This window comes from Pseudophryne corroboree, chromosome 8 (genome assembly GCF_028390025.1).
Source record: "Pseudophryne corroboree isolate aPseCor3 chromosome 8, aPseCor3.hap2, whole genome shotgun sequence".
NCBI lineage: Eukaryota > Metazoa > Chordata > Amphibia > Anura > Myobatrachidae > Pseudophryne > Pseudophryne corroboree.
Genome location: NC_086451.1, coordinates 99,202,210 through 99,219,973, shown reverse-complemented (window position 1 = coordinate 99,219,973; position 17,764 = coordinate 99,202,210). Strand labels below are relative to the sequence as shown.

General features: G+C 48.3%; 1 long non-coding RNA gene across 1 annotated transcript in view; it reads right to left on the bottom strand.

Moving 5' to 3' along the window:
* The window catches only part of LOC134947528 (uncharacterized), a 158,206-nt gene that overhangs the window by 115,164 nt on the left and 25,278 nt on the right, over positions 1 to 17,764 (bottom strand). Inside the window, exon 2 of the long non-coding RNA XR_010182599.1 lies at positions 10,618 to 10,699. This is a non-coding gene — a long non-coding RNA (uncharacterized LOC134947528). The remainder of the gene's footprint in view (positions 1 to 10,617; positions 10,700 to 17,764) is intronic.

Genomic DNA, 17,764 nt, shown 5'->3' with positions numbered 1-17,764 from the left:
GCTCCCCAGGCTCTCCCCTGCAGAATCACGGTAGAAGGGTAAAAAAGAGAGGGGAGGCACATAAATTTAGGCGCATAAATCATAATACAGCAGCTACTGGGTAAACACTAAGTTACTGTGTAATCCCTGGGTTATATAGCGCTGGGGTGTGTGCTGGCAAACTCTCTCTCTGTCTCTCCAAAAGGCCTTGTGGGGGTCCTGTCCTCATTTAGAGCTCCCCCTGTGTGTGTGGTGTGTTGGTACGCGTGTGTCGACATGTTTGACGAAGAGGGCTATGTGGAGGCAGAGCAAGTGCAGTTGACTGACGTGTCGCCGCCGACGGTGACGACACCTGATTGGATGGATATGTGGAAGGTGTTAAATGATAATGTAAACTCCTTACATAAAAGGTTGGATAAAGCTGATACCTCGGGCCAGTCAGGGTATCAACCCATGCCTGATCCTACAGCGCAGAGGCCCTCAGGGTCTCAAAAGCGCCCACTATCCAAAATGGTTGACACAGATGTCGACACGGATTCTGACTCCAGTGTCGACGACGATGATGCAAAATTGCAACCAAAAATGACAAAAGCTATACGTTAGATGATTATAGCGATGAAGGATATTTTACACATATCAGAGGTAAACCCTGTCCCTGACAAGAGGGTTTATATGTATGGGGAGAAAAAGCAAGAGGTGACTTTTCCCCCTTCACATGAGTTAAATGAGTTATGTGAAAGAGCGTGGGATTCCCAAGATAAGAAAGTCCTGATTTCCAAAAGGTTACTTATGGCGTACCCTTTCCCGCCAGAGGACAGGGTGCGCTGGGAATCCTCCCCTAGGGTAGATAAAGCTCTGACACGCTTATTATTATTATTATTATTATCCTTTATTTATATGGCGCCACAAGGGTTCCGCAGCGCCCAATTACAGAGTACATAAACAAATAATCAAACAAGAAAACAGCAACTTACAGTTGACGACAATATAGGACAAGTACAGGGTAAATAAACATAGCTACATCAGCAGATGACACTGGAATAAGTATCAGGTGGCAGAAGACTGCTGGATTTGGTGCAGTTGAAGATTATTAAAGTAAGAAAAGGGTAAGCACACGAGGGAAGAGGGCCCTGCTCGTGAGAGCTTACATTCTAACGGGGAGGGGTAGACAGACAGGGGTGAGACAGATGGGGTACATAGAGAGCGTGGAACAGAGGTTTAGGATGAGATTTGGCTGGGTTTGGTGTAGAAGTGGGTCTTGAGAGCCCGTTTGAAGTTTTGTAGAGAGGTGGAGAGTCTGAGGGGGAGAGGTAGGGAATTCCAGAGAAGTGGTGCAGCGCGTGAAAAATCTTGGAGGTAGGAGTGGGAGGAAGTAATCCGTAGGCAGGAGAGTCGGCGAGCATTAGCAGAGCGAAGAGGACGGGTGGGAGTGTAAAGCAAGATAAGATCAGAGATGTAGATGGGAGAGGAGTGGGTGAGGGCTTTGTAAGCAAGTGTGAGAAGCTTGAAATGGATTCTGAAAGGGAAGGGGAGCCAGTGAAGGTCTAGTAAGAGAGGAGAGGTGGACGTAGTGCGTTTGGTGAGGAAAATGAGCCGGGCAGCAGCATTGAGGATAGATTGGAGTGGAGAGAGGTATTTGTCAGGAATGCCAGTCAGGAGGAGATTACAGTAGTCCAGTCTGGAGATGACCAGTGAGTGGATAAGAGTCTTAGTAGCATCCTGGGTCAGAAAGGGTCTGATCCTGGAAATATTTTTTAGATGAAAACGGCAGGTTTGTGAGAGGTGCTGAATGTGAGGTTTGAAGGAGAGGGAGAAGTCAAGGATTACTCCAAGACAGCGCACTTGGGGGGTAGAGGAGATAGTAGTGCCATCAATAGATAATGAGATTGTAGGAGGTGAGGTTATGCGGGAGGGAGGGAAGATGATCAGCTCGGTCTTAGACATGTTAAGTTTAAGAAAGCGCTGGGACATCCAGGAAGAGATAGCAGAGAGACAGTTGGAGATACGAGTGAGGAGAGTAGGGGAGAGGTCTGGAGAGGAAAGATAGATTTGAGTGTCATCAGCATAAAGATGATATTGGAAACCAAAAGAACTAATGAGCTTACCTAGTGAGGACGTATAGAGAGAGAAGAGAAGAGGACCAAGGACAGAACCTTGGGGTACCCCTACAGTTAGTGGAAGTGAGGGGGAGGTGGAGTCATGAGAGGAGACAGAGAATGAACGGTTAGAAAGGTAGGACGACAACCAAGAGAGGGCAGTGTCACGCAGACCAATGGAGTGAAGGATTTGCAGTAGGAGAGGATGGTCCACAGTGTCAAAAGCAGCAGAGAGATCAAGTAGAATAAGTAGAGAGTAGTGTCCCTTAGATTTAGCAGCATGGAGGTCATTGCATACTTTTGTAAGGGCAGTTTCAGTGGAGTGGAGAGGACGGAAGCCAGATTGGAATGGGTCAAGCAGTGAGTGTGAGGAAAGAAAGGAAGTAAGGCGGTTGTAGACAATACGCTCAAGGAGTTTGGAGGCAAAAGGGAGAAGAGAGATGGGTCGGTAGTTGGAGAGAGTGTTTGGATCAAGGGTAGGTTTTTTAAGAATAGGAGAGATGAGTGCATGCTTGAAGGCAGAGGGGACAGTGCCTGATGATAGGGAGAGATTGAGAAGGTGGGAAAGATGGGAACAAGCAGAAGAAGAGAGGTAGCGGAGGAGGCGGGAGGGGATAGGGTCAAGTGGGGAGGTGGTGAGGGGACAGGAACGAATGAGGGCAATGACTTCCTCTCCAGATGCATGGGAGAAAGATGACAGAGTTGGTGCGAGGGATGGGGAGGGTTGGTAAGGGATGGGAGAAGGCTGGTTACTGATGGTCTGGTGTGATGTGATGTCCTGACGTATGGAGTAAATTTTGGATGTGAAGTAAGTGGCAAAGTCAAGAGCAGAGAGTGAGGAAGGGAGACGAGGTGGAGGTGGGCAGAGGAGTGAGTTGAGAGTGGCAAAGAGGCGCCGGGGGTTGGAAGACTGGGAGGAGATGAGGTTCTTGAAGTATGACTGTTTAGCAAGAGAAAGGGCAGCACTGAAGGATGAAAGCATAAGTTTGAAATGGAGGAAGTCTGCCTTAGAGCGTGATTTCCTCCAGTGTCGCTCAGCAGTACGTGAGCATTTTTGCAGATATCTGGTGCATTTGGTGTGCCAGGGTTGAGGTGTTAATTTGCGAGGGTGAATAGTGGTTGGTGGAGCAACAGAGTCAAGAGCAGAAGTAAGGGAAGCATTGTATGTGGAAGTGGCTTGTTCAGGGCATGAGAGAGAGAGAATAGGAGAGAGAAGTGAGTCAAACAGGGAGGAAAGGAATGTGGTGTCAATAGCTTCAATGTTACGCTTAGTGATGGTAGCCTTAGGAGGTAGAGATGGGGAAGTCGAGAGAGATAGGTTAAAGGAGAGCAGGTGGTGGTCAGAGAGGGGAAATGGGGAGTTGGAAAAATCAGAAATATCACAGCGGTGAGTGAAGACCAGATCCAGTGAGCTCCCATTCACATTGGAGGGTGAGGAGGTCCACTGGGAGAGACCAAGTGAAGAGGTGAGGTTAAGGAGTTTAGAGGCAGGGGATTGTGTGGGGATGTCAATAGGGATGTTGAAATCGCCTAGAATAATGGTGGGAATGTCAGAAGAGAGGAAGTGAGGAAGCCAGGAAGCAAAGTTGTCGATGAATTTGGAAGCAGTGCCAGGGGGGCGGTAAATGACAGCTACTCTAAGATGGACTGGTTGGAAGAGGCGTATGGCGTGGACCTCAAATGTAGAGAATATAAGGGATGGTTCTGGTGGTATGAGTTGGTAGGAGTAACTAGAAGGTAAAAGGACCCCAACACCACCCCCATGGCGACCCCCAGGTCGGGGTGTGTGTGTGAATGTGAGGCCCCCAGCAGAGAGAGCAGCAGCAGAAGTAGTGTCAGAGGGTGTAATCCAAGTTTCAGTAATGGCTAGTAGGTGTAGGGAGTTGGAAATGAAAAGGTCATGAGTGGGGACCAGTTTGTTACAAACAGATCTGGCATTCCAGAGTGCACAGGATAGGGGGTATGAGTTTGTGGGAGAGATGTGAATGAGATTTTCAGGGTTGCTGTAGCGATGAGGTGGGATTAACTTTGAGGGCAGGGATGATGAGAGAGTAGTGATGGTACGGGTGCCTGAGCTAGGAGGGGAAACTGCAGGAGGTGGGCAGGGAGGGAGGTCAGTGTGATGTGGATGGGGGTGTGGGCAGGTGACAGGGAAGGGAGAGAGGGAGCAGGGCTGAGTTGTGGGGTAGCAGGACCATGGGGCAGAGGTGAATGAAAGTGGGGTAACAGGAAAGGTGGGGGTAGGAAACAGAGGGATGGAGGGGAGACAGAGGAGGGGAGAGAGGAGGAGGTGTAGGAGACTAGGGGGGAAGGATAAAGATACATTATTAGGTAGACACTGAGTGATGTGGGGAGTATAGGAAAGCCTTGACATAGTGTTAAGTAGGTAAATAGGTTGAGGGAAAGTGGAAGTAGGAGAGGAGACTGCAAGTGAATCCAAGCAGAAGATTTGCTGAAATGCAGGTGAGAAAAGCAGCTTATCTAAGAAGGTGGCCTTGCCGTCGCAGGATACGGCCACCCTAAAGGATCCTGCAGATAGAAAGCAGGAAAGTATCCTGAAATCTGTTTATACACATTCAGGGACTCTACTGAGGCCGGCAATTGCGTCGGCGTGGATGTGTAGTGCTGTAGCAGCGTGGACAGATAATCTGTCTGAGGAAATGGATACCTTAGACAGGGATACCATTATGCTGACCCTGGGGCATATAAAAGACACTGTCCTATATATGAGGGATGCCCAGAGGGACATTTGCCTACTGGGCTCTAGAATTAATGCAATGTCAATTTCTGCCAGGAGGGTCCTGTGGACTCGGCAGTGGACAGGTGATGCCGACTCCAAAAAACACATGGAGGTGTTACCTTACAAGGGTGAGGAATTGTTTGGGGACGGTCTCTCGGACCTGGTTTCCACAGCTACTGCTGGGAAGTCAAACTTTTTGCCATATATTCCCTCACAACCGAAGAAAGCACCGTATTACCAAATGCAGTCCTTTCGTGCACAAAGAAGCAAGAAGGTCAGAGGTGCTTCCTTTCTTGCTAGAGGCAGGGGCAGAGGAAAAAAGCTGCACCTTACAGCTGGTTCCCAGGAACAGAAGTCCTCCCTGGCTTCCACTAAATCCACCGCATGACGCTGGGGCTCCACGGGTGGAGCCAGGAGCGGTGGGGGCGCGTCTCCGACTTTTCAGCCACCAGTGGGTTCGCTCACAGGTGGATCCCTGGGCTATACAGATTGTATCTCAGAGATACAAGCTGGAATTCGAGGTGATGCCCCCTCAACGTTACCTAAAATCGGCCCTGCCAGCTTCCCCCATAGAAAGGGAAGTAGTGGTAGCGGCAATTCACAAGCTATTTCTCCAGCAGGTGGTGGTGAAGGTTCCCCTTCCTCAACAGGGGAAGGGATACTATTCCACAATGTTTGTGGTACCGAAACCGGATGGTTCGGTCAGACCTATATTAAATTTAAAGTCCCTGAACATTTATCTGAAAAGATTCAAGTTCAAAATGGAATCGCTCAGAGCGGTCATTGCAAGCCTGGAAGAGGGGGATTTTATGGTGTCTCTGGACATCAAGGATGCTTACTTGCATGTCCCCATTTATCCGCCTCATCAGGAGTACCTCAGATTTGTGGTACAGGACTGTCATTACCAATTCCAGATGTTGACGTTTGGTCTGTCCACGGCACCGTGAATATTTACCAAGGTAATGGCAGAAATGATGGTGATCCTGAGAAAGCAAGGAGTCACAGTTCTCCCATACTTGGACGATCTCCTCATAAAGGCGAGGTCGAGGTAAGCAGTTGCAGATCAGCGTAGCGCACTCACAGGAAGTGTTGCAACAGCATGGCTGGATTCTGAATATCCCATAGTCGCAGCTGATTCCTACGACGCGTTTGCCCTTTCTGGGCATGATTCTGGACACAGACCAGAAGAAGGTGTTTCTCCCGACGGAGAAGGCTTAAGAGCTTGTGACCTCTTAAAACCGAAACAGGTGTCGGTGCATCACTGCACGCGAGTCCTGGGAAAGATGGTGGCATCGTACGAAGCCATTCCCTTCAGCAGGTTCCATGCGAGGATCTTTCAATGGGATCTGTTGGACAAATGGTCCTGATCGCATCTTCAGATGCATCGGCTGATCACCCTGTCCCCCAGGGCCAGGGTGTCTCTTCTGTGGTGGCTACAGAGTGCTCACCTTCTCGTGGGCCGCAGATTCGGCATACAGGACTGGGTCCTGGTGACCACGGATGCGAGCCTCCGAGGGTGGGGGGCAGTCACTCAGGGAAGAAACTTCCAAGGGTTGTGGTCAAGTCAGGAAACTTGTCTGCGCATAAATATCCTGGAACTAAGGGCCATATTCAACGCCCTGAGTGAAGCGGAGCCCCTGCTTCGCAACCAACCGGTGCTGATTCAGTCAGACAACATCACCGTGGTGGCTCATGTAAACCGCCAGGGCGGCACAAGAAGCAGAGTCGCGATGGCGGAAGCCACCAGGATTCTTCGGGGGGCGGAGAATCACGTACAAGCACTGTCAGCAGTGTTCATTCCGGGAGTGGACAACTGGGAAGCAGACTTCCTCAGCAGGCACGACCTCCACCCGGGAGAGTGGGGACTTCATCAAGAAGTCTTCATTCAGAGTACAAATCGATGGGAACTGCCACAGGTAGACATGATGGCGTCCCGTCTCAACAAAAAGCTGCAACGGTATTGCGCCAGGTCAAGAGACCCTCAGGCGATAGCTGTGGACGCCCTGGTAACACCATGGGTGTTCCAGTCGGTCTATGTGTTCCCTCCTCTTCCTCTCATACCCAAGGTACTGAGAATCGTAAGAAGAAGAGGAGTGAGAACAATACTCATTGTTCCGGATTGGCCAAGAAGACCTTGGTACCCGGAATTGCAAGAAATGCTCACAGAGGACCCATGGCCTCTGCCTCTCAGACAGGACCTGTTGCAACAGGGGCCCTGCCTGTTTCAAGACTTACCGCAGCTGCGTTTGACGGCATGGCGGTTGAACGCCGGATCCTAGCGGAAAAAGGCATTCCGGAGGAAGTTATTCCTACGCTGATAAAGGCTAGGAAGGACATGACAGCAAAGCATTATCACCGCATATGGCGAAAATATGTTGCTTTGTGTGAGGCCAGGAAGGCCCCTACAGAGGAATTCCAACTGGGCAGATTTCTGCACTTTCTACAGTCTGGAGTGACTATGGGCTTGAAGTTGGGATCCATAAAGGTCCAGATTTCGGCCCTATCCAATTTCTTTCAAAAGGAACTGGCGTCTCTTCCTGAAGTTCAGACGTTTGTTAAGGGAGTGCTGCATATTTAGCCCCCTTTTGTGCCACCAGTGGCACCTTGGGATCTCAACGTGGTGTTGGGTTTCCTAAAATCCCACTGGTTTGAACCACTTAAGACCGTGGAGCTAAAGTATCTCACGTGGAAGGTGGTCATGCTATTGGCATTAGCTTCGGCTAGGCGTGTGTCAGAATTGGCGGCTTTGTCATGTAAAAGCCCCTATCTGGTTTTTCATATGGACAGGGCAGAATTGCGGACTCGTCCCCAATTTCTGCCAAAGGTGGTGTCATCTTTTCATTTGAACCAACCTATTGTAGTGCCTGCGGCTACTCGTGACTTGGAGGACTCCAGGTTACTAGATGTAGTCAGGGCTTTGAAGATTTATGTAGCCCGAACGGCTGGAGTCCGGAAAACTGACTCGCTGTTTATCCTATATGCCCCCAACAAGTTGGGTGCTCCTGCTTCAAAGCAAACCGTTGCCCGCTGGATCTGTAACACGATTCAGCAGGCTCATTCTGCGGCTGGATTGCCGCATCCAAAATCAGTGAAAGCCCATTCCACAAGGAAGGTGGGCTCTTCTTGGGCGGCTGCCCGAGGGGTCTCGGCATTACAGCTTTGCCGTGCTGCTACTTGGTCGGGTTCAAACACATTTGCAAAATTCTACAAGTTTGATACCCTGGCTGAGGAGGACCTTGAGTTTGCCCATTCGGTGCTGCAGAGTCGTCCGCACTCTCCCGCCCGTTTGGGAGCTTTGGTATAATCCCCATGGTCCTTACGGAGTCCCCAGCATCCACTAGGACGTCAGAGAAAATAAGATTTTACTTACCGGTAAATCTATTTCTCGTAGTCCGTAGTGGATGCTGGGCGCCCGTCCCAAGTGCGGACTTTCTGCAATACGTGTACATAATTATTGCTTAATAATGGGTTATGTTATGTTGGCATCCATTGTTGATGCCCTGTTATTGTTCATACTGTTGACTGGATAAGTGTATCACAAGTTATACGGTGTGGCTGGTATGAGTCTTACCCGAGATTCCAAAATCCTTTCCTTATAATGTCTGCTCTTCCGGGCACAGTTTCCTTAACTGAGGTCTGGAGGAGGGGCATAGAGGGAGGAGCCAGTGCACACCAGATAGTACTAAATCTTTCTTTAGAGTGCCCAGTCTCCTGCGGAGCCCGCTATTCCCCATGGTCCTTACGGAGTCCCCAGCATCCACTACGGACTACGAGAAATAGATTTACCGGTAAGTAAAATCTTATTTTTTAAATATTAGGTGGATAACCTTTATTTAAATACAAACTTCTTTGCCAAAGGTGAAGAATGTAGGAGTGAAGGTGACCAGCTATTCGGGTACTGATACACTGGTGGAGTGGACCACCAGTGCAAAGGGTAGCTGGAATGTCACCGGGATCAGGATGTCAGTGGGATGAGGAGACCAGCGACTGGTGAATGATGGATGCTCAGGAGCAGGTTAATCAGAATGCTGGGATTGGCTTGACCAGCGAAGCAAGTTTTCCGGATGTCGGGATTGGCTTTCCAACAAAACAGGTTTTCCAGATATCGGGATTGGCTTTCCGACAAGGCAGGTTTTCCAGATGTCGGGATTGGCTTTCTGACAAGGCAGGTTATCCAGATTTCGGGATTGGCTTTCCGACAAGGCAGGTTGCCAGGGTGTCGGGATTGGCTTTCCGACAAGGCAGGTTTCTGAATGCTGGACGGAACCAGCATGGCAGATATTCAGAGATAGACAGTAATGGTTGCAGGCCTGTGAGCACAAGGAGTTGTATCTGGTGACCTCTGGATTTGTGGATGCTGGCACGGAAGCATAGGACAGCATGAAGAGACTTGCTGAATTCAGCATTCACACAGCAGGTTAATCAACACAAGTGCAGCTCGTTAGCAACTTTCACTTTCCAGATAGAGAACTCAGCACTCAGGGAATTCATGGTAACGGGGAGCTGTTTATCCCAGCCAGCAGAAAACACACAGGATACAGGACAGATGGCAGAGGTTAAGCACCATACACACTTGCTGATGCCAGCGGGAAAGGGAGCGACGGCGGGGAGGGGCGGCAGGGGGAAAGACACCCATGCTGCATCTGCAGCATGGCGGTCTTTAAAGAGGATTTCCCTAGTCTGTACATGTTCAGATGAGGGAGGGGGTCATTAACGACGCACGGAAGCACGCATCATTAATGATAATGAGTGTACACACTAGGCGATATTGTGAACAATATCACTCAGAAAGCCCTTTCTGAGTGATATTGTTCAGAATATCGCCTAGTGCAGAGGTGGCCAAAAGGTAGATCGCGATCTACCGGTAGCTCGCGGAGCATCCGCCATTAGATCGCAACAGATTTAACAAAAAAATAACTGTAAGGAGCCTGCCGCCACTGCTTCTCTTCACAGTTCCCAGGGATGCAGTGTGCAGATGATGTAATGACATCACCCGCGATGTGAGGAGCCTGGGCGCTATTTGAATCCAGTTTGATCCAGCCGGCGGTGGCGACAACAGGAGAAGCAGCCAGCGGGAGGCCATGCAGTGTGAAAGCGGGAGCCGTGACTGGCTGCATGGAGAGGGAGGACTGAAGCTAGGCAGAGTGACTTGTCAGGTAAGTTATGCAAAGAGGGTTTCTTCACAAGGGAAGGGACAATCTGCAAAGGGGGATCTGCACAGAGCATGATATCTTCACAAAGGCGTTTTTTTTTTACACAAGGGGGGATCTGCAAAGGGTGGAGGATCTGCACAGAGGGGATTAGTGTACAGGTGGCTATTATGCTGTGGACTGGAAGGGGGATATCTGCACAAAAGGGGGATTTGCACAGAGGGGGCTTATTTGATGTTGTCATTCTCAATGCTATTTTTAAATGTGTGCATATTTATTGGTGCAGTTATTTGATAGCATCATTATTAATGCTATTTTTAAATGTGAGCGTTATTATTGGTGTTATTTGATGCCAGTAGATCACCGGTAAGTAAGTGAACAAAAAGTAGATCCCAGGTCCCAAAAGTTCGGCCACCCCTGGCCTAGTGTGTATGGGGCTTAAGTCACCAAATTATATGATTTTAGTCAGGATTGTGACAAGGGGATTTTAGTTTGTAAAGAGTAATAATAATAATAATAATAATAATAATCTATTAAATGTATTTCATTTGTCAAATAGGTAAAATATATTAGGCTCAGTTGGGAGCATATAAGACCTTCAATAAAAGGTGAAGTTTGTACTGATACCAGTTGCTAGGTAGATTAAAAACACCTCGTAGATGCAGTTTTCTTCTCTGATTGCTTTTCTCCTCTTTTTTTTCTGTATACTTCAGTTTCATGGCTGTTTGGGGTACCTAGAAAGGGGAATGGATGTTGTAAATAGTTCATGTTGTTGCTTTGATGTTCCCCTAAAAAAAAAAGATTCTTCTGAATGACCAACTGTGTTTTTTTATTGGTCTTTTACCTAATTATAAGTACTCAAAGCTTCAAAATTTCCTATTACATTTAAAGCAATAATCTAAAATTACAGTGTCATTTCTAGAATCAGTCTTGGTGAATATCATGGACGGAAGTCTCACATTACCATCTGCTATTGTAAACTTGCAAAACATTTATTTCTTCGATTTATTTTAACGTGTCTTTAGTGCATTACAACTAATGCCTCCACCCTCGGTTTTCAATTTTGTTTGGACAATTTTTATTAATAGTGTACATATATATATATATATATATATATATATATATATAGAACTGTGCAAAAGTTTTAGGCAGGTGTGGAAAAAATGCTGCAAAGTATGCTTTCAAAAATAGAAGTGTTAACAGTTCATTTTTATCAATTAATAAGATGCAAAGTGAATGAACAGAAGAAAAATTGAAATCAAATCAATGCGACCCTTTTACTTCAAAACAGCATAAATTCTTCTAGGTACACTTGCACACAGATTTTGAAGGAACTCGGCAGAGAGGTTGTTCCAAACATCTTGGAGAACTAACCAGAGATCTTTGGTGGATGTACTATAGGCTTGCTCAAAGTTCTGTCTCTTCATGTAATCCCAAACAGACTCGATGATGTTGAGATCAGGGCTCTGAGGGGGCCATATCATCACTTCCAGGACTTCTTGTTCTTCTTTACGCTGAAGATAGTACTTAATGACATTGGCTGTATGTTTGGTGTCGTTGTCGTGCTGCAGAATAAATTTGGAACTAATCAGACGCCTCCCGGATGGTTCTGCATGATGGATATGTACCTGCCTGTATTTCTCTTGTAGCTTGTAGCAAATTGAAACAGTTCAGACTGGGTTTTGGGCGCTGGGGTGTGAGCTGGCTATATCTCCCTCTGTGTCTCTCTGACAGGCTTTGTGGTACGTCTGTCCCCTATAGGCCCAGTGTATCTGCGTGTGGTGGGTGCACTTGTGTCGGCATGTCTGAGGCGGAGTGCTCTTCCCAGGAGGAGACCCTTACTGGCGCGCTTCAGACCCGCTAATTTTTTTACCTTTTTGCCACTGGCGAGGGTCCGGACAGTGCCCAGGCACCTTGTCCGCTGTTGCCAGATAGATAAATGAGGTTTATATGCTGCCCAGGGCGCCCCCCCCTCTCCCCGCGCCCTGCAGTGCTGTTGTGTGTGGGAGCATGGCGCGCAGCGCGGCCGCTGTGCAGTACATCAAAGCCGTCACTGAAGTCTTCTGATCTTCTTCTACTCACCTGTCTTCTGACTTCTGGCTCTGTAAGGGGGGTGACGGCGGGCTCTGGGAATGAACCCCTAGGCCTACCTAGTGTTCCAAACCCTCAGGAGTTAATGGTGTCCTGTAGCCAAAGAAGCAGATCCTTTAAACTCACAGAAGTAGGTCTGACTTCTCTCCCCTAAGTCCCACGAAGCAGGGAGACTGTTGCCAGCAGTGCTCCCTGAAAATAAAAAACCTAACTTAAAGTCTTTTCAGAGAAACTCAGTAGAGCTCCTCAGTGTGCATCCAGTCTGCCTGGGCACAGATTCTAAACTGGAGTCTGGAGGAGGGGCATAGAGGGAGAAGCCAGTTCACACCCCTTTGAAAGTCTTAAAGTGCCCATGTCTCCTGTGGATCCCGTCTATACCCCATGGTTCTTGATGTGACCCCAGCATCATCTAGGACATATAAGAAAACAGTTTTTACATATATGTATGTATATATATATATATATATATATATATAGAGTCTGTTAGTTGTACTGCTCTGTGTGCTGTACCCCAGTGCGACTTTGTTCACGTATATAGAAAAGGCCTTTGAATCCCTTCAGTGTGAGTAGGGCTGTCAATTTAAAAATGGGTAATGATCAGTTTAGAGAAGAGTAGCAAGGAAATACTATCGCTGCAGCTGCTGCCACCAGTCATGACGATACTAGTCCTTCAACGTCATCTACTAAAGCTGATGCTCAAGGTAATTTGAAAAAAAAAAAAAAAAAAACAACAACAATATTTTACATGGCACATTCTCCATGACCCTAAAGACAGGATGCCACCCTGACAGCAAGACTCCCCTTTCCAAGTCAAAATTTCAAACTACACAATGCACGTAATGCTGTCTGGGCTGAAGGAAGCTTGTCTGGGAAAGTGTATAGCATCCTGAACAAAATGCTCTTTCCTGGGTATAAAAGGAATTATGTAGTGAAGCAAAATATAACACTGTAGAACCTGGTTCCACTTTAATTCGGATTGTTCAACTTTCATTATTTGGGGTCTGGGTTTTTCAGAGTATCTACTTACGCAAGAAGTAATAAACGAAATACATAAGATATCCCGGCGGTTGGGATGGCGGCAGTCAAAATACCAACTGCGACATCCAGGCACTGGGAATAGCAACACCTAAACAGTGAAGTACCTAACCCTAATACCTAACCCTCCCTCCCCACAGCCTAAACCTAAACCTTCCCTGTGGTGCCTAACCCTAACCCTCCCTTTCCCACAGCCTAAACCTAACCCTCCCTCCCCCACATCCAAAACCAAACCCTCACCGGTGGTGCCTAACCCCCCCTTCTCACAGCCTAAACCTATCCCTCCCTCCCCCACAGCCTAACCATCCCCAGGGGTGCCTATCCCCAACCTTCACTCTCCGCAGCCTAACCATCCAACTCCGACAGCCTAACCCTCGCCCTGCAGCCTAAACCTAACCCCCTCATGGCTTACCTCTCCTGAGTGGCAGCAGTTCCTCATTTGGGATACTGGCATTCAGGATACCGGCGCAGGCACTGTAATCCATGTCGGGATCCGAACTCCGGAATCCGGACTGTATCCCATCATAAAGGGGAGGAGGACAAGGAAATATCTCAAAAGTGGATTCAGAATCTGTTCAGTATTGCCAGTCCAGATCCATTTTTACCAAAATACACAAAAGACTAGTATTATAGTTTACAATATATGTTTTAAGAGACTTGTTCTATTTCATACAGAAAATTAACGCATTGGTCCTTTATAATTCTCAAACCTATTGGCTGTTAAACAGTATCTAAATATAATTTGTACAAATATATATTTTCTTAGCGCTTACTATCATTATCATAACAATTACTTTTTAAGGCCACAGTAGTAATAATATCAGTTATTACAGCATGACCCTTAGAGTGGGCAATAGGAATTGGTCTCGGATACAAATCAAAAAAAGAAAAAAAGCCCCGCTCTGAGGGTTGAGGGGCCAGCTCCTACTGGGGTTAAGCCTGCTCAGACTGATGCTCCGTCTTGGGTAGCAACCTCAGCAGGTGTCATGTCTGAACTGACTCATGAGTTGGCGGCCTCCCATGGAGAATGTGCTTCTGCAAGGGGGGAAGGATGCAATTCTGGTTCCTTGCCTTCTTCACAAGCAGCTGAGCCAGCTGGAGCTCAAGGGTTAGCCTTCTCTGTTGAGGGGTTATTGCAGAAAATGGGGTCCTCTTCCAGGTCTTCAGAGAGTTCTTCATGATGCCCTTCAAAAACGAGACTTCTGCCGGCGGTCCTGCAGACTGAACATGAATTGGAAGCAAATCGCTGTTCATGCAAGGAGGAAAGTGGGATAATGGAGGAATCAGACTTGGAAGATTCCCCACAGTAGGAGACAGATTCAGGCAGTCAGGGGATAAAGGACTACTCATCCTGGAACTCTGTCAGGTCCTTCAGATCTCAGACTCGGATATGACGGGATACCTCGCTATTTGGTAAGAAAATAAGAATTTACTCACCGGTAATTCTATTTCTCGTAGTCCGTAGTGGATGCTGGGAACTCCGTAAGGACCGTGGGGAATAGACGGGCTCCGCAGGAGACTGGGCACTCTAAAGAAAAGATTAGGTACTATCTGGTGTGCACTGGCTCCTCCCTCTATGCCCCTCCTCCAGACCTCAGTTAGGGAAACTGTGCCCGGAAGAGCTGACATTACAAGGAAAGGGTTTTTGGAATCCAGGGTAAGACTCATACCAGCCACACCAATCACACCGTACAACTTGTGATAACCTTACCCAGTTAACAGTATGAACAACAACTGAGCCTCACTCAACGGATGGCTCATAACAATAACCCTTATTTAAGCAATAACTATATACACGTATTGCAGAAAGTCCGCACTTGGGACGGGCGCCCAGCATCCACTACGGACTACGAGAAATAGAATTACCGGTGAGTAAATTCTTATTTTCTCTGACGTCCTAGTGGATGCTGGGAACTCCGTAAGGACCATGGGGATTATACCAAAGCTCCCAAACGGGCGGGAGAGTACGGATGACTCTGCAGCACCGAATGAGCAAACACAAGGTCCTCCTCAGCCAGGGTATCAAACTTGTAGAACTTTGCAAAGGTGTTTGAACCCGACCAAGTAGCCGCTCGGCAAAGCTGTAAAGCCGAGACCCCTCGGGCAGCCGCCCAAGAAGAGCCCACCTTCCTTGTGGAATGGGCTTTTACTGATTTTGGATGCGGCAATCCAGCCGCAGAATGAGCCAGCTGAATCGTGCTACAGATCCAGCGAGCAATAGTTTGCTTTGAAGCAGGAGCACCCAGCTTGTTGGGTGCATGCAGGATAAATAGCGAGTCAGTCTTCCTGACTCCAGCCGTTCTGGAAACATATATTTTCAAAGCCCTGACTACGTCCAGCAACTTGGAGTCCTCCAAGTCCCGAGTAGCCGCAGGCACCACAATAGGTTGGTTCAAATGAAACGATGATACCACCTTTGGGAGAAATTGGGGACGAGTCCTCAATTCTGCCCTGTCCATATGGAAGATCAGATATGGGCTTTTACATGACAAAGCCACCAATTCCGACACACGCCTAGCCGATGCTAAGGCCAACAGCATGACCACTTTCCACGTGAGATACTTTAGTTCCACGGTCTTAAGTGGCTCAAACCAGTGGGATTTCAGGAAATCCAACACAACGTTAAGATCCCAGGGTGCCACTGGTGACACAAAAGGGGGCTGAATATGCAGCACTCCCTTAACAAACGTCTGAACCTCAGGCAGTGAAGCCAGTTCTTTTTGAAAGAAAATGGATAGGGCCGAAATCTGGACCTTTATGGACCCCAATTTTAGGCCCATAGTCACCCCTGACTGTAGGAAGTGCAGGAATCGACCCAGCTGGAATTCCTCTGTAGGGGCCGTCCTGGCCTCACACCAAGCAACATATTTTCGCCATATACGGTGATAATGCTTTGCTGTCACGTCCTTCCTAGCCTTTATCAGCGTAGGAATAACTTCATCCGGAATGCCTTTTTACGCTAGGATCCGGCGTTCAACCGCCATGCCGTCAAACGCAGCCGCGGTAAGTCTTGGAACAGACAGGGCCCTTGTTGCAGCAGGTCCTGTCTGAGAGGCAGAGGCCATGGGTCCTCTGTGCGCATTTCTTGCAGTTCCGGGTACCAAGTCCTTCTTGGCCAATCCGGAACAATGAGTATTGTTCTTATTCCTCTCTTTCTTACTATTCTCAGTACCTTGGGTATGAGAGGAAGAGGAGGAAACACATATACCGACTGGTACACCCACGGTGTCACTAGGGCATCCACAGCTATCGCCTGAGGGTCCCGTGACCTGGCGCAATATCTTTTTAGCTTTTTGTTGAGGCGGGACGCCATCATGTCCACCTGTGGCAGTTCCCATCGCTTTGCAATCTGTGTGAAGACTTCTTGATGAAGTCCCCACTCTCCCGGGTGGAGGTCGTGTCTGCTGAGGAAGTTTGCTTCCCAGTTGTCCACTCCCGGAATGAACACTGCTGACAGTGCTTGCACGTGATTCTCCGCCCACCGAAGAATCTTTGTGGCTTCCGCCATTGCCATCCTGCTTCTTGTGCCGCCCTGGCGGTTTACATGGGCGACCGCCGTGATGTTGTCTGACTGAATCAGCACTGGCCGGTTTCGAAGCAGGGGCTCTGCTTGACTCAGGGCGTTGTAAATGGCCCTTAGTTCCAATATATTTATGTGTAGAGAAGTCTCCAGACTTGACCACAGCCCTTGGAAGTTTCTTCCCTGAGTGACTGCCCCCCATCCGCGGAGGCTTGCATCCGTGGTCACCAGGACCCAGTCCTGTATGCCGAACCTGCGGCCCTCGAGAAGGTGAGCACTCTGCAGCCACCACAGAAGAGACACCCTGGCCCTTGGGGACAGGGTGATCAGCCGATGCATCTGGAGATGCGATCCGGACCACTTGTCCAACAGATCCCACTGAAAGATCCTTGCATGGAACCTGCCGAAGGGAATGGCTTCGTATGAAGCCACCATCTTTCCCAGGACTCGCGTGCAGTGATGCACCGATACCTGTTTTGGTTTCAGGAGGTCCCTGACCAGAGATGCTAATTCCTGGGCCTTCTCCACCGGGAGAAACACCTTCTTCTGTTCTGTGTCCAGAATCATGCCCAGGAAAAGCAGACGCGTCGTAGGAATCAGCTGCGACTTTGGAACATTCAGAATCCAGCCGTGCTGTTGCAACACTTACTGAGAGAGTGCTACGCTGATCAACAACTGCTCTCTGGACCTCGCCTTTATGAGGAGATCGTCCAAGTACGGGATAACTATAACTCCCTTCTTCCGAAGGAGTATCATCATTTCGCCCATTACCTTGGTAAATATCCTTGGTGCCGTGGACAGGCCAAACGGCAACGTCTGGAACTGGTAATGACAGTCCTGTACCACAAACCTGAGGTACTCCTGGTGAAGTGGGTAAATGGGGACATGCAAGTAAGCATCCTTGATGTTCCAGCGACACCATAAAATCCCCCTCTTCCAGGCTTGCAATAACCGCTCTGAGCGATTCCATTTTGAACTTGAATTTCTTTATATAAGTGTTCAAGGATTTTAAATTCAGAATGGGTCTCACCGAACCGTCCGGTTTCGGTACCACAAACATTGTAGAATAGTAACCCCTTCCCTGTTGAAGGAGGGGGACCCTGATAATCACTTGCTGGAGGTACAGCTTGTGAATTGCCACCAGTACTACCTC